A 25,933-nucleotide genomic window follows, 5' to 3' on the forward strand; every position below is an offset into this window, starting at 1 on the left:
CACAATGCCGACTTAAGTAAAAGAGAACTGATACTCTCACTTTCTATGATTTGAACCTCTCCTGTGAGTCCAATTTTAGATTCCGATGCTTCACTTCAGGTTCACTGTATCCCTTAAACCTTCTTATTGACGATGAAACACAGATATTGCATCGGAATTAAATTTAAAACGCACAATGCCGACTTAAGTAAAAGAGGACTGACACTCTCACTTTCTATGATTTGAACCTCTCCTGTGAGTCCAGTTTTAGATTCCGATGCTTCACTTCAGGTTTACTGTATCCCTTGGACCCTCTTATTGACGATAAAACACGGAAATCGCATCCGAATTAAATACAAATGGCACAATGCCGACTTAAGTACAAGAGGACTGACACTCGCACTTTCTATGATTTGAACCTCTCCTCTGAGTCCAGTTTTAGATACCGATGCTTCACCTCAGGTTTACTGTATTCCTTGGACCTTCTTATTGACGATGAAACACAGAAATTGCATCCCAATTTAATACAAATGGCGCAAAGCCGACTGAAGTACAAGAGGACTGACACTCTCACTTTCTATGATTCGAACCTCTCTTGTGAGTCCAGTTTTAGATTCCGATGCTGCACTTCAGGTTTACTGTATCCCTTGGACCTTCTAATTGACGATGAAACACAGAGTTTGCATCCGAATTTAATACAAAAGGTACAATGCCGACTTAAGTACAAGAGGACTGACACTCTAACTTTCTATGATTTGCACCTCTCCTGTGAGTCCAGTTTTAGATTCCGATGCTTCACTTCAGGTTTACTGTATCCCATGGACCTTCTTATTGACGATGAAACACAGAAATTGCATCCGAATTTAATACAAAAATCACAATGGCGGCTTAAGTACAAGAGGACTGACACTCTCACTTTCTATGATTTGAACATCTCCTGTGAGTCCAGTTCTAGATTCCGATGCTTCTCTTCAGGTTAACTGTATCCCTTGGACCTTCTTATTGACGATGAAACACAGAAAATGCATCGGAATTTAATACAAAAGGCACAATGCCGACTTAAGTACAAGAGTACTGACACTCTAACTTTCTATGATTTGCACCTCTCCTGTGAGTCCAGTTTTAGATTCCGATGCTTCACTTCAGGTTCACTGTATCCCTTGGACCTTGTTATTGACGATGAAACACAGATAATGCATCGGAATTAAATTTAAAACGCACAATGCCGACTTAAGTAAAAGAGGACTGAAACTCTCACTATCTATGATTTGAATCTCTCCTGTGAGTCCAGTTTTAGATTCCGATGCTTCACTTCAGGTTTACTGTATCCCTTGGACCTTCTTATTTACGAAGAAACACAGAGTTTGCATCCGAATTTAATACAAAAGGCACAATGCCGACTTAAGTACAAGAGGACTGACACTCTCACTTTCTATGATTTGAACCTCTCCTGTGAGTCCAGTTTTGGATTTCGATACTTCACTTCAGGTTTACTGTATCCCTTGGACCTTCTTATTGACGATGAAACACAGAAATTGCCTCCGAATTTAATCCAAAAGCACAATGGCGACTTAAGTACAAGAGGACTGACACTTTCACTTTCAATGAATTGAACCACTCCTGTGAGTCCAGTTTTAGATTCCGAAGCTTCACCTCAGGTTTACTGAATCCCTTGGACATTCTTATTGACGATGAAACACAGAAATTGCATCAGAATTTAATACAAATGGCACAATGCCGACTTAAGTACAAGAGGGCTGACACTCTCACTTTGTATGATTGGAACCTCTCCTGTGAGGTCAGATTTAGATTCCGATGCTTCACTTCAGGTTTACTGTATCCCTTGGACCTTCTTATTGACGATAAAACACGGAAATCGCATCCGAATTTAATACAAATGTCACAATGCCGACTTAAGTACAAGAGGACTGACACTCGCACTTTCTATGATTTGAACCTCTCCTGTGAGACCGGTTTTAAATTCCGATGCTTCACTTCAGGTTTACTGTATCCTTTGGACCTTCTTATTGACGATGAAACACAGAAATTGAATCCGAATTTAGTACAAAAATCACAATGGCGGCTTAAGTACAAGAGGACTGACACTCTCACTATCTATGATTTGAACATCTCCTGTGAGTCCAGTTCTAGATTCCGATGCTTCACTTGAGGTTTACTGTTTCCCTTGGACGTTCTTATTGACTATGAAACACAGAAATTGCATCGGAATTAAATTCAAAAGGCACAGTGCCGACCTAAGTAGAAGAGGACTAATACTCTCACTTTCTATGATTTGAACCTCTCCTATGAGTCCAATTTTAGATTCCGATGCTTCACTTCTGGTTTACTGTATACCTTGCAGCTTCTTATTGACGATGAAACACAGAAATTGCATCGGAATTAAATTCAAAAGGCACAATGCCGACTTAAGTACAAGAGAACTGTCACTCTCACTTTCTATGATTTGAACCTCTCCTGTGAGTCCAGTTTTACATTCCGATGCTTCACTTCAGGTTTACTGTATACCTTGCAGCTTCTGATTGACGATGAAACACAGAAATTGCATCGGAATTAAATTCAAAAGGCACAATGCCGACTTAAGTACAAGAGGACTGTCACTCTCACTTTCTATGATTTGAACCTCTCCTGTGAGTCCAGTTTTACATTCCGATGCTTCACTTCAGGTTTACTGTATCCCTTGGACCTTCTAATTGACGATGAAACACAGAGTTTGCATCCGAATTTAGAACAAAAGGTACAATGCCGACTTAAGTACAAGAGGACACACACTCCAACTTTCTATGATTTGCACCTCCCCTGTGAGTCCAGTTTTAGATTCCTATGCTTCACTTCAGGTTTACTGTATCCCTTGGACCTTCTTATTGACGATGAAACACAGAAATTGCATCCGAATGTAATACAAAAATCACAATGGCGGCTTAAGTACTAGAGGACAGACACTCTCACTTTCTATGATTTGAACATCTCCTGTGAGTCCAGTTCTAGATTCCGATGCTTCACTTCAGGTTTACTGTATCCCTTGACCTTCTTATTGACGATGAAACACAGAAATTGCATCCGAAATTAATACAAAAGTCACAATAGTGACTTAAGTACAAGAAGACTGACACTCTCACTTTCTAAGATTCGAACCTCTCCTGTGAGGTCTGATTTAAATTCCGATGCTTCACTTCAGGTTTACTGTATCCCTTGGACCTTCTTGTTGACGATAAAACACAGAAATCGCATCCGAATTTAATACAAATGGCACAATGCCGACTTAAGTACAAGAGGAGTGACACTATAACTTTCTATGATTTGAACCTCTCCTGTGAGTCCAGTTTTAGATTCCGATGCTTCACTTCAGGTTTACTGTATCCCTTGGACCTTCTTATTGACGATGAAACACAGAAATTGCACCCGAAATTAATACAAAAGTCACAATGGTGACTTAAGTACAAGAGGACTGACACTCTCACTTTCTATGATTTGAACTTCTCCTGTGAGTCCAGTTTTTGATTCCGATGCTTCACTTCAGGTTTACTGTATCCCTTGGACCTTCTTATTGACGATGTAACACAGAAATTGCATCCGAATTTAATACAAAAGGCACATTACCAACTTAAGTACAAGAGGAGTGACACTCTAACTTTCTATGATTTGAATCTCTCCTGTGAGTCCAGTTTTAGATACCGATGCTTCACTTCAGTTTTACTGTATCCCTTGGACCTTCTTATTGACAATGAAACACAGAAATTGCATCGGAATTAAATTCAAAAGGCACAGTGCCGACCTAAGTCGAAGACGACTAACACTCTCACTTTCTATGATTTGAACCTCTCCTGTGAGTCCAGTTTTAGATTCCGATGCTTCACTTCAGGTTTACTGTATACCTTGCACCTTCTTATTGACGATGAAAGACAGAATTTGCATCGGAATTAAATTCAAAAGGCACAATGTCGACTTAAGTACAAGAGAACTGACACTCTCACTTTCTATGATTTGAACCTCTCCTGTTTGTCCAGTTTTACATTCTGATGCTTCACTTCAGGTTTACTCTATCCCTTGGACCTTCTTATTGACAATGAAACACAGAAATAGCATCGGAATTAAATTCAATAGGCACAATGCTGACTTAAGTACAAGAGGACTGCCACTCTCACTTTCTATGATTTGAACATCACCTGTGAGTCCAGTTTTAGATTCCGATGCTTCACTTCAGGTTTACTGTATCCTTGGACCTTCTTATTGACGATGAAACACAGAAATTGCATCCTAAATTAATACAAAAGTCACAATGGTGACTTAAGTACAAGAGGACTGACACTCTCACTTTATATGATTTGAACCTCTCCTCTGAGTCCAGTTTTAGATTCCGATGCTTCACCTCAGGTTTACTGTATCCCTTGGACCTTCTTATTGACGATGAAACACAGAAATTGCATCCCAATTTAATACAAATGGCGTAATGCCGACTGAAGTACAAGAGGACTGACACTCTCACTTTCTATGATTCGAACCTCTCTTTTGAGTCCAGTTTTAGATTCCGATGCTGCACTTCAGGTTTACTGTATCCCTTGGACCTTCTAATTGACGATGAAACACAGAGTTTGCATCCGAATTTAATACAAAAGGTACAATGCCGAATTAAGTACAAGAGTACTGACACTCTAACTTTCTATGATTTGCACCTCTCCTGTGAGTCCAGTTTTAGATTCCGATGCTTCACTTCAGGTTCACTGTATCCCTTGGACCTTGTTATTGACGATGAAACACAGATAATGCATCGGAATTAAATTTAAAACGCACAATGCCGACTTAAGTAAAAGAGGACTGAAACTCTCACTATCTATGATTTGAATCTCTCCTGTGAGTCCAGTTTTAGATTCCGATGCTTCACTTCAGGTTCACTGTATCCGTTGGACTTTCTTATTGACGATGAAACACAGATATTGCATCGGAAATAAATTTAAAACGCACAATGCCGACTTAAGTAAAAGAGAACTGATAATCTCACTTTCCATGATTTGAACCTCTCCTGTGAGTCCAGTTTTAGATTCCGATGCTTTACTTCAGGTTTACTGTATCCCTTGGACCTTCTTATTGACGATGACACACAGAAATTGCATCCGAATTAAATACGAAAGGCACAATGGCGATGTAAGTACAAGAGGACTGACACTCTCACTTTCTATGATTTGAACCTCTCCTGTGAGTCCAGTTTTAGATTCCGATGCTTCACTTCAGGTTCACTGTATCCCTTAAACCTTCTTATTGACGATGAAACACAGATATTGCATCGGAATTAAATTTAAAACGCACAATGCCGACTTAAGTAAAAGAGGACTGACACTCTCACTTTATATGATTTGAACCTCTCCTCTGAGTCCAGTTTTAGATTCCGATGCTTCACCTCAGGTTTACTGTATCCCTTGGACCTTCTTATTGACGATGAAACACAGAAATTGCATCCCAATTTAATACAAATGGCGCAATGCCGACTGAAGTACAAGAGGACTGACACTCTAACATTCTATGATTTGAACCTCTCCTGTGAGTCCAGTTTTGGATTTCGATACTTCACTTCAGGTTTACTGTATCCCTTGGACCTTCTTATTGACGATGAAACACACAAATTGCATCCGAATTTAATACAAAAATCACAATGGCGGCTTAAGTACTATAGGACAGACACTCTAACATTCTATGATTTGAACCTCTCCTGCGAGTCCAGTTTTAGATTCCGATGCTACACTTAAGGTTGACTGCATCCCTTGGACCTTCTTATTGACGATGAAACACAGAAAGTGCATCCGAATTTAATACAAAAGGCACATTACCGACTTAAGTACAAGAGGAGTGACACTCTAACTTTCTATGATTTGAACCTCTCCTGTGAGTCCAGTTTTAGATTCCAATGCTTCACTTCAGGTTTACTGTATCCCTTGGACCTTCTTATTGACGACGAAACACAGAAATTGCATCCGAACTTAATACAAAAGTCACAATGGTGACTTAAGTACAAGAGGACTGACACTCTCACTTTCTATGATTTGAACTTCTCCTGTGAGTCCAGTTTTAGATTCCGATGCTTCACCTCAGGTTTACTGTATCTCTTGGACCTTCTTATTGACGATGAAACACAGAAATTGCATCCGAATTTAATACAAATGGCACAATGCCGACTTAAGTACAAGAGGACTGACACTCTCACTTTCTATGATTCGAACCTCTCCTGTGAGGTCTGATTTAAATTCCATACTTCACTTCAGGTTTACTGTATCCCTTGGACCTTCTTGTTGACGATAAAACACAGAAATTGCATCCGAAATTAATACAAAAGTCACAATAGTGACTTAAGTACAAGAGGACTGACACTATCACTTTCTAAGATTCGAACCTCTCCTGTGAGGTCTGATTTAAATTCCGATGCTTCACTTCAGGTTTACTGTATCCCTTGGACCTTCTTGTTGACGATAAAACACAGAAATCGCATCCGAATTTAATACTAATGGCACAATGCCATCTTAAGTAAAAGGGGACTGACACTCTAACATTCTATGATTTGAACCTCTCCTGCGAGTCCAGTTTTAGATTCCGATGCTTCACCTAAGGTTTACTGTATCCCTTGGACCTTCTTATTGACGATGAAACACAGAAATTGGATCCGAATTTAATACAAAAGGCACATTACCGACTTAAGTACAAGAGGAGTGACACTCTAACTTTCTATGATTTGAACCTCTCCTGTGAGTCCAGTCTTAGATTCCGATGCTTCACTTCAGGTTTACTGTATCCCTTGGACCTTCTTATTGACGACGAAACACAGAAATTGCATCCGAACTTAATACAAAAGTCACAATGGTGACTTAAGTACAAGAGGACTGACACTCTCACTTTCTATGATTTGAACTTCTCCTGTGAGTCCAGTTTTAGATTCCGATGCTTCACCTCAGGTTTACTGTATCTCTTGGACCTTCTTATTGACGATGAAACACAGAAATTGCATCCGAATTTAATACAAATGGCACAATGCCCACTTAAGTACAAGAGGACTGACACTCTCACTTTCTATGATTCGAACCTCTCCTGTGAGGTCTGATTTAATTTCCGATGCTTCACTTCAGGTTTACTGTATCCCTTGGACCTTCTTGTTGACGATAGAACACAGACATCGCATCCGAATTTAATACAAATGGCACAATGCCTTCTTAAGTAAAAGAGGACTGACACTCTAACATTCTATGATTTGAACCTCTCCTGCGAGTCCAGTTTTAGATTCCGATGCTTCACTTAAGGTTTACTGTATCCCTTGGACCTTCTTATTGACGATGAAACACAGAAATTGCATCCGAATTTAATACAAAAATCACAATGGCGGCTTAAGTACAAGAGGACTGACACTCTCACTTTCTATGATTTGAACATCTCCTGTGAGTCCAGTTCTAGATTCCGATGCTTCACTTCAGGTTAACTGTATCCCTTGGACCTTCTTATTGACGATGAAACACAGATAATGCATCGGAATTAAATTTAAAACGCACAATGCCGACTTAAGTAAAAGAGGACTGACACTCTCACTATCTATGATTTGAATCTCTCCTGTGAGTCCAATTTTAGATTCCGATGCTTCACTTCAGGTTCACTGTATCCCTTAAACCTTCTTATTGACGATGAAACACAGATATTGCATCGGAATTAAATTTAAAACGCACAATGCCGACTTAAGTAAAAGAGGACTGACACTCTCACTTTCTATGATTTGAACCTCTCCTGTGAGTCCAGTTTTAGATTCCGATGCTTCACTTCAGGTTTACTGTATCCCTTGGACCTTCTTATTGACGATGAAACACAGAGTTTGCATCCGAATTTAATACAAAAGGCACAATGCCGACTTAAGTACAAGAGGACTGACACTCTAACTTTCTATGATTTGAACCTCTCCTGTGAATCCAGTTTTGGATTTCGATACTTCACTTCAGGTTTACTGTATCCCTTGGACCTTCTTATTGACGATGATACACAGAAATTGCCTAAGAAATTAAACCAAAAGCACAATGGCGACTTAAGTACAAGAGGACTGACACTTTCACTTTCAATGAATTGAACCTCTCCTGTGAGTCCAGTTTTAGATTCCGATGCTTCACCTCAGATTTACTGTATCCCTTGGACATTCTTATTGACGATGAAACACAGAAATTGCATCCGAATTTAATACAAATGGCACAATGCCAACTTAAGTACAAGAGGGCTGACACTCTCACTTTCTATGATTGGAACCTCTCCTGTGAGGTCAGATTTAGTTTCCGATGCTTCACTTCAGGTTTACTGTATCCCTTGGACCTTCTTATTGACGATAAAACACGGAAATCGCATCCGAATTAAATACAAATGGCACAATGCCGACTTAAGTACAAGAGGACTGACACTCGCACGTTCTATGATTTGAACCTCTCCTGTGAGACCGGTTTTAAGTTCCGATGCTTCACTTCAGGTTTACTGTATCCTTTGGACCTTCTTATTGACGACGAAACAAGAAATTGCATCCGAAATTAATACAAAAGTCACAATAGTGACTTAAGTACAAGAGGACTGACACTCTCACTTTCTAAGATTCGAACCTCTCCTGTGAGGTCTGATTTAAATTCCGATGCTTCACTTCAGGTTTACTGTATCCCTTGGACCTTCTTGTTGACGATAAAACACAGAAATCGCATCCGAATTTAATACAAATGGCACAATGCCGTCTTAAGTAAAAGAGGACTGACACTCTAACATTCTATGATTTGAACCTTCCCTGCGAGTCCAGTTTTAGATTCCGATGCTTCACTTAAGGTTTACTGTATCCCTTGGACCTTCTTATTGACGATGAAACACAGAAATTACATCCGAATTTAATACAAAAGGCACATTACCGACTTAAGTACAAGAGGAGTGACACTCTAACTTTCTATGATTTGAACCTCTCCTGTGAGTCCAGTTTTAGATTCCGAATATTCACTTCAGGTTTACTGTATACCTTGGACCTTCCTATTGACGACGAAACAAGAAATTGCATCCGAAATTAATACAAAAGTCACAATGGTGACTTAAGTACAAGAGGACTGACACTCTCACTTTCTATGATTTGAACTTCTCCTGTGAGTCCAGTTTTAGATTGCGATGCTTCACCTCAGGTTTACTGTATCTCTTGGACCTTCATATTGACGATGAAACACAGAAATTGCATCCGAATTTAATACAAATGGCACAATGCCGACTTAAGTACAAGAGGACTGACACTCTCACTTTCTTTGATTCGAACCTCTCCTGTGAGGTCTGATTTAAATTCCGATGCTTCACTTCAGCTTTACTGTTTCCCTTGGACCTTCTTGTTGACGATAAAACACAGAAATCGCATCCGAATTTAATACAAATGGCACAATGCCGTCTTAAGTAAAAGAGGACTGACACTCTAACATTCTATGATTTGAACCTCTCCTGCGAGTCCAGTTTTAGATTCCGATGCTTCACTTAAGATTTACTGTATCCCTTGGACCTTCTTATTGACGATGAAACACAGAAATTGCATCCGAATTTAATACAAAAGGCACATTACCGACTTAAGTACAAGTGGAGTGACACTCTAATTTTCTATGATTTGAATCTCTCCTGTGAGTACAGTTTGAGATTCCGATGCTTCACTTAAGGTTTACTGTATCTCTTGGACCTTCTTATTGACGATGAAACACAGAAATTGCATCCGAATTTAATACAAAAGGCACATTACCGACTTAAGTACATGAGGAGTGACACTCTAATTTTCTATGATTTGAACTTCTCCTGTGAGTCCAGTTTTAGATTCCGATGCTTCACCTCAGGTTCACTGTATCCCTTGGACCTTCTTATTGACGATGAAACACAGATATTGCATCGGAAGTAAATTTAAAACGCACAATGCCGACTTAAGTAAAAGAGGACTGACACTCTCACTTTCTATGATTTGAACCTCTCCTGTGAGGTCAGATTTAGATTCCGATGCTTCACTTCAGGTTTACTGTATCATCTTGGACCTTCTTATTGACAATGAAACACAGAAATAGCATCGGAATTAAATTCAAAAGGCACAATGCCGACTTAAGTACAAGAGGACTGACACTCTCACTCTCTATGATTTGAACCTCTCCTTTGAGTCCAGTTTTAGATTCCGATTATTCACTTCAGGTTTACTGTATCCCTTGGACCTTCCTATTGACGACGAAACAAGAAATTGCATCCGAAATTAATACAAAAGTCACAATGGCGACTTTAGTACAAGAGGACCGCAAACTCACTTTCTATGATTTGAACATCTCCTGTGTGTCCAGTTTTAGATTCCGATGCTGCACTTCAGGTTCACTGTATCCCTTGGACCTTCTTATTGACGATGAAACACAGATATTGCATCGGAAGTAAATTTAAAACGCACAATGCCGACTTAAGTAAAAGAGGACTGACACTCTCACTTTATATGATTTGAACCTCTCCTGTGAGGTCAGATTTAGATTCCGATGCTTCACTTCAGGTTTACTGTATCCCTTGGACCTTCTTATTGACAATAGAACACAGAAATAGCATCGGAATTAAATTCAAAGGCACAATGCCGACTTAAGTACAAGAGGACTGACACTCTCACTCTCTATGATTTGAACCTCTCCTGTGAGTCCAGTTTTAGATTCCGATGCTTCACTTCAGGTTTACTGTATCCCTTGGACCTTCTTATTGACGATGAAACACAGAAATTGCATCCTAAATTAATACAAAAGTCACAATGGTGACTTAAGTACAAGAGGACTGACACTCTCACTTTATATGATTTGAACCTCTCCTCTGAGTCCAGTTTTAGATTCCGATGCTTCACCTCAGGTTTACTGTATCCCTTGGACCTTCTTATTGACGATGAAACACAGAAATTGCATCCCAATTTAATACAAATGGCGCAATGCCGTTTGAAGTACAAGAGGACTGACACTCTCACTTTCTATGATTCGAACCTCTCTTGTGAGTCCAGTTTTAGATTCCGATGCTGCACTTCAGGTTTACTGTATCCCTTGGACCTTCTTGTTGACGATAAAACACAGAAATCGCATCCGAATTTAATACAAATGGCACAATGCCGTCTTAAGTAAAAGAGGACTGACACTCTAACATTCTATGATTTGAACCTCTCCTGCGAGTCCAGTTTTAGATTCCGATGCTTCACTTAAGATTTACTGTATCCCTTGGACCTTCTTATTGACGATGAAACACAGAAATTGCATCCGAATTTAATACAAAAGGCACATTACCGACTTAAGTACAAGTGGAGTGACACTCTAATTTTCTATGATTTGAATCTCTCCTGTGAGTACAGTTTGAGATTCCGATGCTTCACTTAAGGTTTACTGTATCTCTTGGACCTTCTTATTGACGATGAAACACAGAAATTGCATCCGAATTTAATACAAAAGGCACATTACCGACTTAAGTACATGAGGAGTGACACTCTAATTTTCTATGATTTGAACTTCTCCTGTGAGTCCAGTTTTAGATTCCGATGCTTCACCTCAGGTTCACTGTATCCCTTGGACCTTCTTATTGACGATGAAACACAGATATTGCATCGGAAGTAAATTTAAAACGCACAATGCCGACTTAAGTAAAAGAGGACTGACACTCTCACTTTCTATGATTTGAACCTCTCCTGTGAGGTCAGATTTAGATTCCGATGCTTCACTTCAGGTTTACTGTATCATCTTGGACCTTCTTATTGACAATGAAACACAGAAATAGCATCGGAATTAAATTCAAAAGGCACAATGCCGACTTAAGTACAAGAGGACTGACACTCTCACTCTCTATGATTTGAACCTCTCCTTTGAGTCCAGTTTTAGATTCCGATTATTCACTTCAGGTTTACTGTATCCCTTGGACCTTCCTATTGACGACGAAACAAGAAATTGCATCCGAAATTAATACAAAAGTCACAATGGCGACTTTAGTACAAGAGGACCGCAAACTCACTTTCTATGATTTGAACATCTCCTGTGTGTCCAGTTTTAGATTCCGATGCTGCACTTCAGGTTCACTGTATCCCTTGGACCTTCTTATTGACGATGAAACACAGATATTGCATCGGAAGTAAATTTAAAACGCACAATGCCGACTTAAGTAAAAGAGGACTGACACTCTCACTTTATATGATTTGAACCTCTCCTGTGAGGTCAGATTTAGATTCCGATGCTTCACTTCAGGTTTACTGTATCCCTTGGACCTTCTTATTGACAATAGAACACAGAAATAGCATCGGAATTAAATTCAAAGGCACAATGCCGACTTAAGTACAAGAGGGCTGACACTCTCACTCTCTATGATTTGAACCTCTCCTGTGAGTCCAGTTTTAGATTCCGATGCTTCACTTCAGGTTTACTGTATCCCTTGGACCTTCTTATTGACGATGAAACACAGAAATTGCATCCTAAATTAATACAAAAGTCACAATGGTGACTTAAGTACAAGAGGACTGACACTCTCACTTTATATGATTTGAACCTCTCCTCTGAGTCCAGTTTTAGATTCCGATGCTTCACCTCAGGTTTACTGTATCCCTTGGACCTTCTTATTGACGATGAAACACAGAAATTGCATCCCAATTTAATACAAATGGCGCAATGCCGTTTGAAGTACAAGAGGACTGACACTCTCACTTTCTATGATTCGAACCTCTCTTGTGAGTCCAGTTTTAGATTCCGATGCTGCACTTCAGGTTTACTGTATCCCTTGGACCTTCTAATTGACGATGAAACACAGAGTTTGCATCCGAATTTAATACAAAAGGTACAATGCCGACTTAAGTACAAGAGTACTAACACTCTAACTTTCTATGTTTTGCACCTCTCCTGTGAGTCCAGTTTTAGATTCCGATGCTTCACTTCAGGTTCACTGTATCCCTTGGACCTTCTTATTGACGATGAAACACAGATAATGCATCACTATTAAATTTAAAACGCACAATGCCGACATAAGTAAAAGAGGACTGACACTCTCACTATCTATGATTTGAATCTCTCCTGTGAGTCCAGTTTTAGATTCCGATGCTTCACTTCAGGTTCACTGTATCCGTTGGACTTTCTTATTGACGATGAAACACAGATATTGCATCTAAATTAAATTTAAAACGCACAATGCCGACTTAAGTAAAAGAGAACTGATACTCTCACTTTCTATGATTTGAACCTCTCCTGTGAGTCGAGTTTTAGATTCCGATGCTTTACTTCAGGTTTACTGTATCCCTTGGACCTTCTTATTGACGATGACACACAGACATTGCATCCGAATTTAATACAAAAGGCACAATGGCGATTTAAGTACAAGAGGACTAACACTCTCACTTTCTATGATTTGAACCTCTCCTGTAAGTCCAGTTTTAGATTCCGATGCTTCACTTCAGGTTTACTGTATCCCTTGGACCTTCTTATTGACAATGAAACACAGAAATTGCATCCTAAATTAATACAAAAGTCACAATGGTGACTTAAGTACAAGAGGACTGACACTCTCACTTTATATGATTTGAACCTCTCCTCTGAGTCCAGTTTTAGATTCCGATGCTCCACCTCAGGTTTAATGTATCCCTTGGACCTTCTTATTGACGAAGAAACACAGAAATTGCATCCCAATTTAATACAAATGGCGCTATGCCGACTGAAGTACAAGAGGACTGACACTCTCACTTTCTATGATTCGAACCTCTCTTGTGAGTCCAGTTTTAGATTTCGATGCTGCACTTCAGGTTTACTGTATCCCTTGGACCTTCTAATTGACGATGAAACACAGAGTTTGCATCCGAATTTAATATAAAAGGTACAATGCCGACTTAAGTACAAGAGGACTGACACTCTAACTTTCTATGATTTACACCTCTCCTGTGAGTCCAGTTTTAGATTCCGATGCTTCACTTCAGGTTTACTGTATCCCTTGGACCTTCTTATTGACGATGAAACACAGAAATTGCATCCGAATTTAATACAAAAATCACAATGGCGGCTCAAGTACAAGAGGACTGACACTCTCACTTCCTATGATTTGAACATCTCCTGTGAGTCCAGTTCTAGATACCGATGCTTCACTTCAGGATAACTGTATCCCTTGGACCTTCTTATTGACGATGAAACACAGATAATGCATCGGAATTAAATTTAAAACGCACAATGCCGACTTAAGTAAAAGAGGACTGACACTCTCACTATCTATGATTTGAATCTCTCCTGTGAGTCCAGTTTTAGATTCCGATGCCTCTCTTCAGGTTCACTGTATCCCTTGGACCTTCTTATTGACGATGAAACACAGATATTGCATCCGAATTTAATACAAAAGGCACAATGGCGACTTAAGTACATGAGGACCGACACTCTCACTTTCAATGATTTGAACCTCTCCTGTGAGTCCAGTTTTAGATTCTGAAGCTTCACTTCAGGTATACTGTATACCTTGCAATTTCTTATTGACGATGAAACACAGAAATTGCAGCGGAATTAAATTCAAAAGGCACAATGCCGACTTAAGCAAAAGAGGACTGACACACTCACTTTCTATCATTTGAACCTTTCCTGTGAGTCCAGTTTTAGATTCCGATGCTTCACTTCAGGTTTACTGTATCCCTTAGACCTTCTTATTGACGATGAAATACAAAAATTGCATCCGAATTTAATACAAATGGCACAATGTCGACTTAAGTACATGAGGACTGACACTCTCACTTTCTATTATTTGAACCTCTCCTGTGATTCCAGTTTTAGATTCCGATTCTTCACTTCAGGTTTGCTGTATACCTTGCTCCTTCTTATTGACGATGAAACACAGAAATAGCATCCGAATTTAATACAAAAGGCACAATGCCGACTTAAGTACAAGAGAACTGACATTCTAACTTTCTATGATTTGAACCTCTCCTGTGAGTCCAGTTTTAGATTTCGATGCTTCACTTCATGTTTACTGTATCCCTTGGACCTTCTTATTGACAATGAAACACAGAAAAAGCATGGGATTTAAATTCAAAAGGCACAATGCCGACTAAAGTACAAGACGACTGACATTCTAACTTTCTATGATTTGAACCTCTCCTAACATACCAGTTTTAGATTCTGATGCTTCACTTAAGGTTTACTGTATCCCTAGGACCTTCTTATTGACAATGAAACACAGAGTTTGCATTCGAATTTAATACAAAGGGCACAATGCCGACTTAAGTACAAGAGGACTGACACTCTAACTTTCTATGATTTGAACGTCTCCTGTGAGTCCAGTTTTAGATTCAGATGCCTCACTTCAGGTTTACTGTATCCCTAGGACCTTCTTATTGACGATGAAACACAGAAATTGCATCCGAATTTAATACAAAAGGCACAATGGCGGCTTAAGTACAAGAGGACTGACACTTTCACTTTCTATGATTTGAACCTCTCCTGTGAGTCCAGTTTTAGATTCTCTGCTTCACTTCAGGTTTACTGTATCCCTTGGACCTTCTTATTGACGATGGAACACAGAAATTGCATCCGAATTTAATACAAATGGCACAATGCCGACTTAAGTACAAGAGGACTGACACTCTCACTCTCTATGATTCGAACCTCACCTGTGAGGTCAGATTTAGATTCCGATGCTACACTTCAGTTTTACTGTATATCTTGCACCTTGTTATTGACGATGAAACACAGAAATTGCATCGGAATTAAATTCAAAAGGCACAATGCCGTCTGAAGTACAAGAGGACTGATACCCTCACTTTCTATGATTTGAACCTCTCCTGTGAGTCCAGTTTTAGATTCCGATGCTTCACGTCAGGTTTACTGTATCCCTTGGACGTTCGTATTGACGATGAAACACAGAAATTGCATCCGAATTTAATACAAAAATCACAATGGTGACTTAAGTACAAGAGGACAGACACTCTCACTTTCTATGATTTGAACATCTCCTGTGAGTCCAGTTTTAGATTCCGACGCTTCACTTCTGGTTTACTGTATCCCTTGGATTTATTTATTGACGATGAAACACAGAAATTGCATCGGAATCAAATTCAAAACTCACAATGCCGACATAAGTAAAAGAGGACTGACACTCTCACTTTCTATGATTTGAACCTCTCCTGTGAGTCCAGTTTTAGATTCCGATGCTTCACTTCAGGTTTACTGTATCCCTTGGACCTTCTTATTGACGATGAAACACAGAAATTGCATCCTAAATTAATACAAAAGTCACAATGGTGACTTAAGTACAAGAGGACTGACACTCTCACTTTATATGATTTGAACCTCTCCTCTGAGTCCAGTTTTAGATTCCGATGCTTCACCTCAGGTTTACTGGATCCCTTGGACCTTCTTATTGACGATGAAACACAGAAATTGCATCCCAATTTCAAACAAATGTCGCTATGCCGACTGAAGTACAAGAGGACTGACACTCTCACTTTCTATGATTCGAACCTCTCTTGTGAGTCCAGTTTTAAATTCCGATGCTCCACTTCAGGTTTACTTTATCCCTTGGACCTTCTAATTGACGATGAAACACAGAGTTTGCATCCGAATTTAATACAAAAGGTACAATGCCGACTTAAGTACAAGAGGACTGACACTCTAACTTTCTATGATTTGCACCTCTCCTGTGAGTCCAGTTTTAGATTCCGATGCTTCACTTCAGGTTTACTGTATCCCTTGGACCTTCTTATTGACGATGAAACACAGAAATTGCATCCGAATTTAATACAAAAATCACAATGGCGGCTCAAGTACAAGAGGACTGACACTCTCACTTCCTATGATTTGAACATCTCCTGTGAGTCCAGTTCTAGATCCCGATGCTTCACTTCAGGTTAACTGTATCCCTTGGACCTTCTTATTGACGATGAAACACAGATAATGCATCGGAATTAAATTTAAAACGCACAATGCCGACTTAAGTAAATGAGGACTGACACTCTCACTATCTATGATTTGAATCTCTCCTGTGAGTCCAGTTTTAGATTCCGATGCTTCACTTCAGGTTCACTGTATCCCTTGGACCTTCTTATTGACGATGAAACACAGATATTGCATCGGAATTAAATTTAAAACGCACAATGCCGACTTAAGTAAAAGCGGACTGACACTCTCACTTTCTATGATTTTAACCTCTCCTGTGAGTCCAGTTTTAGATTCCGAGGCTTCACTTCTGGTTTACTGTATCCCTTGGACCTTCTTATTGACGATGAAACACAGAGTTTGCATCCGAATTTAATACAAAAGGCACAATGCCGACTTAAGTACAAGAGGACTGACACTATAACTTTCTATGATTTGAACCTCTTTTGTGAGTCCAGTTTTAGATTCCGATGCTTTACTTCAGCTTTACTGTATCCCTTGGACCTTCATATTGACGATGACACACAGAAATTGCATCCGAATTTAATACAAAAGGCACAATGGCGACTTAAGTACATGAGGACCGACACTCTCACTTTCAATGATTTGAACCTCTCCTGTGAGTCCAGTTTTAGATTCCGAAGCTTCACTTCAGGTATACTGTATACCTTGCAGCTTCTTATTGACGATGAAACACAGAAATTGCAGCGGAATTAAATTCAAAAGGCACAATGCCGACTTAAGTACAAGAGGACTGACACTCTCACTTTCTATGATTCGAACCTCTCCTGTGAGGTCAGATTTAGATTCCGATGCTTCACTTCAGGTATACTGTATCCCTTGGACCTTCTTATTAACGATGAAACACAGAAATTGCATCCGAATTTAATACAAAAATCACAATGGCAACTTAAGTACAAGAGGACTGACACTCTCACTTTCTATGATTTGAACATCTCCTGTGAGTCCAGTTTTAGATTCCGATGCTTCACTTCAGGTTTACTGTATCCCTTGGACCTTCTTATTGACGACGAACCACAGAAATTGCATCCGAATTTAATTCAAATGGCACAATGCCGACCTACGTACAAGAGGACTGACACTCTCACTATCTATGATTCGAACCTCTCCTGTGAGGTCAGATTTAGATTCCGATGCTTTACTTCAGGTTTACTGTATACCTTGCACCTTCTTATTGACGATGAAACACAGGAAATGCATCGGAATTAAATTCAAAAGGCACAATGCCGTCTTAAGTACAAGAGGACTGACACTCTCACTTTCTATGATTTGAACCTCCCCTGTGAGTCCACTTTTAGATTCCGATGCTTCACTTTAGGTTTACTGTATCCCTTGGACCTTCTTATTGACGACGAAACATAGAAATTGCATCCGAATTTAATACAAATGGCACAATGCCGACTTACGTACAAGAGGACTGACACTCTCACTTTCTTTGATTCGAACCTCTCCTGTGAGGTCAGATTTAGATTCCGATGCTTCACTTCAGGTTTACTGTATACCTTGCAGCTTCTTATTGACGATGAAACACAGATATTGCCCCCGAATTAAATTCAAAAGGCACAATGCCGTCTTAAGTACAAGAGGACTGACACTCTCACTTTCTACGGTTTGAACCTCTCCTGTGATTCCAGTTTTAGATTCCGATGCTTCACTTCAGGTTTACTGTATCCCTTGGACCTTCTAATTGACGATGAAACACAGAGTTTGCATCCGAATTTAATACAAAAGGTACAATGCCGACTTAAGTACAAGAGGACTGACACTCTAACTTTCTATGAGTTGAACCTCTCCTGTGAGTCCAGTTTTAGATTCGGATGCTTCACTTCAGGTTTACTGTATCCCTTGGACCTTCTTATTGACGATGAAACACTGAAATTGCATCCGAATTTAATACAAAAGGCAAAATACCAAATTAGGTACAAGAGGAGAGACACTCTAACTTTCTAAGATTTGAATCGCTCCTGTGAGTCCAGTTTTAGATTCCAATGCTTCACTTCAGTTTTACTGTATCGTTTGGACCTTCTTATTGACGATGAAACACAGAAATTGCATCGGAATTAAATTCAAAACGCACAATGCCGAGTTAAGCAAAAGAGGACTGACACACTCACTTTCTATCATTTGAACCTTTCCTGTGAGTCCAGTTTTAGATTCCGATGCTTCACTTCAGGTTTACTGTATCCCTTAGACCTTCTTATTGACGGTGAAACACAGAAATTGCATCGGAATTAAATTCAAAAGGCACAATGCCGACCTAAGTAGAATAGGACTGACACTCTAACTTTCTATGATTTGAACCTCTCCTGTGAGTCCAGTTTTAGATTCCGATGCTTCACTTCAGGTTTACTGTATCCCTTGGACCTTCTTATTGACGATGAAACACCAAAATTGCATCCGAATTTAATACAAATGGCACAATGTCGACTTAAGTACAAGAGGACTGACACTCTCACTTTCTATGATTTGAACCTCTCCTGTGAGTCCAGTTTTAGATTCCGATTCTTCACTTCAGGTTTGCTGTATACCTTGCTCCTTCTTATTGACGATGAAACACAGAAATAGCATCCGAATTTAATACAAAAGGCATAATGCCGACTTAAGTACAAGAGAACTGACATTCTAAGTTTCTATGATTTGAACCTCTCCTGTGAGTCCTGTTTTAGATTTCGATGCTTCACTTCATGTTTACTGTATCCCTTGGACCTTCTTATTGACAATGAAACACAGAAAAAGCATCGGAATTAAATTCAAAAGGCACAATGACGACTAAAGTACAAGAGGACTGACATTCTAACTTTCTATGATTTGAACCTCTCCTAAGAGACCAGTTTTAGATACTGATGCTTCACTTAAGGTTTACTGTATCCCTAGGACCTTCTTATTGACGATGAAACACAGAGTTTGCTTTCGAATTTAATACAAAGGGCACAATGCCGACTTAAGTACAAGAGGACTGACACTCTAACTTTCTATGATTTGAACGTCTCCTGTGAGTCCAGTTTTAGATTCAGATGCTTCACTTCAGGTTTACTGTATCCCTTGGACCTTCTTATTGACGATGGAACACAGAAATTGCATTCGAATTCATAACAAATGGCACAATGCCGACTTAAGTACAAGAGGACTGACACTCTCACTCTCTATGATTCGAACCTCACCTGTGAGGTCAGATTTAGATTCCGATGCTTCACTTCAGGTTTACTGTATACCTTGCACCTTGTTATTGACGATGAAACACAGAAATTGCATCGGAATTAAATTCAAAAGGCACAATGCCGTCTTAAGTACTAGAGGACTGACACCCTCACTTTCTATGATTTGAACCTCTCCTGTGAGTCCAGTTTTAGATTCCGATGCTTCACTTTAGGTTTACTGTATCCCTTGGACGTTCTTATTGACGATGAAACACAGAAATTGCATCCGAATTTAATACAAAAATCACAATGGTGACTTAAGTACAAGAGGACTGACACTCTCACTTTCTATGATTTGAACATCTCCTGTGAGTCCAGTTTTAGATTCCGACGCTTCACTTCTGGTTTACTGTATCCCTTGGAATTATTTATTGACGATGAAACACAGAAATTGCATCGGAATCAAATTCAAAACTCACAATGCCGACATAAGTAAAAGAGGACTGACACTCTCACTTTCTATAATTTGAACCTCTCCTGTGAGTCCAGTTTTAGATTCCGATGCTTCACTTCAGGTTTACTGTATCCCTTGGACGTTCTTATTGACGATGACACACAGAAATTGCACCCGAATTTAATTCAAAACGCACAATGCCGACTTAAGTAAAAGAGGACTGACACTCGCACTTTCTATGATTTGAACCTCTCCTGTGAGTCCAGTTTTAGATTCCGATGCTTCACTCCAGGTTAACTGTATCCCTAGGACCTTCTTATTGACGATGAAACACAGAAATTGCATCGGAATTAAATTCAAAAATCACAATGCCGACTTAAGTACAAGAGGACTGACACTCTAACTTTCTATTATTTGAACTCCTTCTGAGAGTCCAGTTTTAGATTTCGATGCTTCACTTCAGGTTTACTGTATCCCTTGGACCTTCTTATTGACGATGAAACACAGAGTTTGCATCCGAAATTAATACAAAAGGCAAAATGCCGACTTAAGTAGAAGAGGACTGACACTCTAACTTTCTATGATTTGAACCTCTCCTGTGAGTCCAGTTTTAGATTCCGATGATTTACTTAAGGTTTACTGTATCCCTTGGACCTTCTTATTGACGATGAATCACAGAAATTGCATCCGAATTTAATACAAAAGGCACAATACCAAATTAGGTACAAGAGGAGAGACACTCTAACTCTCTATGATTTGAATCTCTCCTGTGAGTCCAGTTTTAGATTCCGATGCTTCACTTCAGTTTTACTGTATCGTTTGGACCTTCTTATTGACAATGAAACACAGAAATTGCATCGGAATTAAATCCAAAAGGCACAATACCGACCTAAGTAGAAGAGAACTGACACTCTCACTTTCCATGATTGGAACCTCTCCTGTGATTCCAGTTTTAGATTCCATTGTTTCACTTCAGGTTTACTGTATCCCTTGGACCTTCTTATTGACGATGAAACACAGAAAATGCATCCGAATTTGATACAAATGCCACAATGCTGACATAAGTACAAGAGGACTGAAACTCTCCCTTTCTATGATTTGAACCTTTCCTGTGAGTCCAGTTTTAGTTTCCGATGCTTCACTTAAGGGTTTACTGTATACCTTGCACCGTCTTATTGACGATGAAACACAGAAATTGCATCCGAATTTAATACAAAACGCACAATGGCGGCTTAAGTACAAGAGGACTGACACTTTCACTTTCTATGATTTTAACCTCTCCTGTGAGTCCAGTTTTAGATTCCGCTGCTTCACTTCAGGTTTACTGTATCCCTTGGACCTTCTTATTGACGATGGAACACAGAAATTGCATTCGAATTTAATACAAATGGCACAATGCCGACTTAAGTACAAGAGGACTGACACTCTCACTCTCTATGATTCGAACCTCACCTGTGAGGTCAGATTTAGATTCCGATGCTTCACTTCAGGTTTACTGTATACCTTGCACCTTCTTATTGACGATGAAACACAGAAATTGCATCGGAATTAAATTCTAAAGGCACAATGCCGTCTTAAGTACTAGAGGACTGACACCCTCACTTTCTATGATTTGAACCTCTCCTGTGAGTTCAGTTTTAGATTCCGATGCTTCACTTTAGGTTTACTGTATCCCTTGGACGTTCTTATTGACGATGAAACACAGAAATTGCATCCGAATTTAATACAAAAATCACAATGGTGACTTAAGTACAAGAGGACTGACACTCTCACTTTCTATGATTTGAACATCTCCTGTGAGTCCAGTTTTAGATTCCGACGCTTCACTTCTGGTTTACTGTATCCCTTGGAATTATTTATTGACGATGAAACACAGAAATTGCATCGGAATCAAATTCAAAACTCACAATGCCGACATAAGTAAAAGAGGACTGACACTCTCACTTTCTATAATTTGAACCTCTCCTGTGAGTCCAGTTTTAGATTCCGATGCTTCACTTCAGGTTTACTGTATCCCTTGGACCTTCTTATTGACGATGACACACAGAAATTGCACCCGAATTTAATTCAAAACGCAAAATGCCGACTTAAGTAAAAGAGGACTGACACTCTCACTTTCTATGATTTGAACCTCTCCTGTGAGTCCAGTTTTAGATTCCGATGCTTCACTCCAGGTTAACTGTATCCCTAGGACCTTCTTATTGACGATGAAACACAGAAATTGCATCGGAATTAAATTCAAAAATCACAATACCGACTTAAGTACAAGAGGACTGACACTCTAACTTTCTATTATTTGAACTCCTTCTGTGAGTCCAGTTTTAGATTTCGATGCTTCACTTCAGGTTTACTGTATCCCTTGGACCTTCTTATTGACGATGAAACACAGAGTTTGCATCCGAAATTAATACAAAAGGCAAAATGCCGACTTAAGTAGAAGAGGACTGACACTCTAACTTTCTATGATTTGAACCTCTCCTGTGAGTCCAGTTTTAGATTCCGATGATTTACTTAAGGTTTACTGTATCCCTTGGACCTTCTTATTGACGATGAAACACAGAAATTGCATCCGAATTTAATACAAAAGGCACAATACCAAATTAGGTACAAGAGGAGAGACACTCCAACTCTCTATGATTTGAATCTCTCCTGTGAGTCCAGTTTTAGTTTCCGATGCTTCACTTCAGTTTTACTGTATCGTTTGGACCTTCTTATTGACGATGAAACACAGAAATTGCATCGGAATTAAATCCAAAAGGCACAATGCCGACCTAAGTAGAAGAGAACTGACACTCTCACTTTCTATGATTGGAACCTCTCCTGTGAGTCCAGTTTTAGATTCCATTGTTTCACTTCAGGATTACTGTATCCCTTGGACCTTCTTATTGACAATGAAACACAGAAATAGCATCGGAATTAAATTCAAAAGGCACAATGCCGACGTAAGTAAAAGAGGACTGACACTCTAACTTTCTATGATTTGAACCTCTCCTGTGAGTCGAGTTTTAGATTCCGAGGCTTCACTTCAGGTTTACAGTATCCCTTGGACCTTCTTATTGACGGTGAAACACAGAAATTGCATCGGAATTAAATTCAAAAGGCACAATGCCGACTTAAGTACAAAAGGACTGACACTCTAACTTTCTATGATTTGAACCTCTCCTGTGAGTCCAGTTTTAGATTCCGATGCTTCACTTCCGGTTTACTGTATCCCTTGGACCTTCTTATTGACGATGAAACACTAAAATTGCATCCGAATTTAATACAAATGGCACAATGTCGACTTAAGTACAAGAGGACTGACACTATAACTTTCTATGATTTGAACCTCTTTTGTGAGTCCAGTTTTAGATCCGATGCTTTACTTCAGCTTTACTGTATCCCTTGGACCTTCATATTGACGATGACACACAGAAATTGCATCCGAATTTAATACAAAAGGCACAATGGCGACTTAAGTACATGAGGACCGACACTCTCACTTTCAATGATTTGAACCTCTCCTGTGAGTCCAGTTTTAGATTCCGAAGCTTCACTTCAGGTATACTGTATACCTTGCAGCTTCTTATTGACGATGAAACACAGAAATTGCAGCGGAATTAAATTCAAAAGGCACAATGCCGACTTAAGTACAAGAGGACTGACACTCTCACTTTCTATGATTTGAACCTCTCCCGTGAGTCCAGTTTTACATTCCGATGCTTCACTTCAGGTTTACTGTATCCCTTGGACCTTCTTATTGACGATGAAACACAGATATAGCATCGGAATTAAATTTAAAACGCACAATGCCGACTTAAGTAGAAGAGGACTGACACTCTCACTTTCTATGATTCGAACCTCTCCTGTGAGGTCAGATTTAGATTCCGATGCTTCACTTCAGGTATACTGTATCCCTTGGACCTTCTTATTAACGATGAAACACAGAAATTGCATCCGAATTTAATACAAAAATCACAATGGCAACTTAAGTACAAGAGGACTGACACTCTCACTTTCTATGATTTGAACATCTCCTGTGAGTCCAGTTTTAGATTCCGATGCTTCACTTCAGGTTTACTGTATCCCTTGGACCTTCTTATTGACGACGAAACACAGAAATTTCATCCGAATTTATTTCAAATGGCACAATGCCGACTTACGTACAAGAGGACTGACACTCTCACTATCTATGATTCGAACCTCTCCTGTGAGGTCAGATTTAGATTCCGATGCTTTACTTCAGGTTTACTGTATACCTTGCACCTTCTTATTGACGATGAAACACAGGAAATGCATCGGAATTAAATTCAAAAGGCACAATGCCGTCTTAAGTACAAGAGGACTGACACTCTCACTTTCTATGATTTGAACCTCCCCTGTGAGTCCACTTTTAGATTCCGATGCTTCACTTTAGGTTTACTGTATCCCTTGGACCTTCTTATTGACGACGAAACATAGAAATTGCATCCGAATTTAATTCAAATGGCACAATGCCGACTTACGTACAAGAGGACTGACACTCTCACTTTCTTTGATTCGAACCTCTCCTGTGAGGTCAGATTTAGATTCCGATGCTTCACTTCAGGTTTACTGTATACCTTGCAGCTTCTTATTGACGATGAAACACAGAAATTGCCCCCGAATTAAATTCAAAAGGCACAATGCCGTCTTAAGTACAAGAGGACTGACACTCTCACTTTCTATGATTTGAACCTCTCCTGTGATTCCAGTTTTAGATTCCGATGCTTCACTTCAGGTTTACTGTATCCCTTGGACCTTCTAATTGACGATGAAACACAGAGTTTGCATCCGAATTTAATACAAAAGGTACAATGCCGACTTAAGTACAAGAGGACTGACACTCTAACTTTCTATGAGTTGAACCTCTCCTGTGAGTCCAGTTTTAGATTCCGATGCTTCACTTCAGGTTTACTGTATCCCTTGGACCTTCTTATTGACGATGAAACACTGAAATTGCATCCGAATTTAATACAAAAGGCACAATACCAAATTAGGTACAAGAGGAGAGACACTCTAACTTTCTATGATTTGAATCTCTCCTGTGAGTCCAGTTTTAGATTCCAATGCTTCACTTCAGTTTTACTGTATCGTTTGGACCTTCTTATTGACGATGAAACACAGAAATTGCATCGGAATTAAATTCAAAACGCACAATGCCGAGTTAAGCAAAAGAGGACTGACACACTCACTTTCTATCATTTGAACCTTTCCTGTGAGTCCAGTTTTAGATTCCGATGCTTCACTTCATGTTTACTGTATCCCTAGGACCTTCTTATTGACAATGAAACACAGAAAAAGCATCGGAATTAAATTCAGAAGGCACAATGACGACTAAAGTACAAGAGGACTGACATTCTAACTTTCTATGATTTGAACCTCTCCTAAGAGACCAGTTTTAGATTCTGATGCTTCACTTAAGGTTTACTGTATCCCTAGGACCTTCT

This window comes from Schistocerca serialis, chromosome 11 (genome assembly GCF_023864345.2).
Source record: "Schistocerca serialis cubense isolate TAMUIC-IGC-003099 chromosome 11, iqSchSeri2.2, whole genome shotgun sequence".
In the NCBI taxonomy this organism is placed as follows: domain Eukaryota; kingdom Metazoa; phylum Arthropoda; class Insecta; order Orthoptera; family Acrididae; genus Schistocerca; species Schistocerca serialis.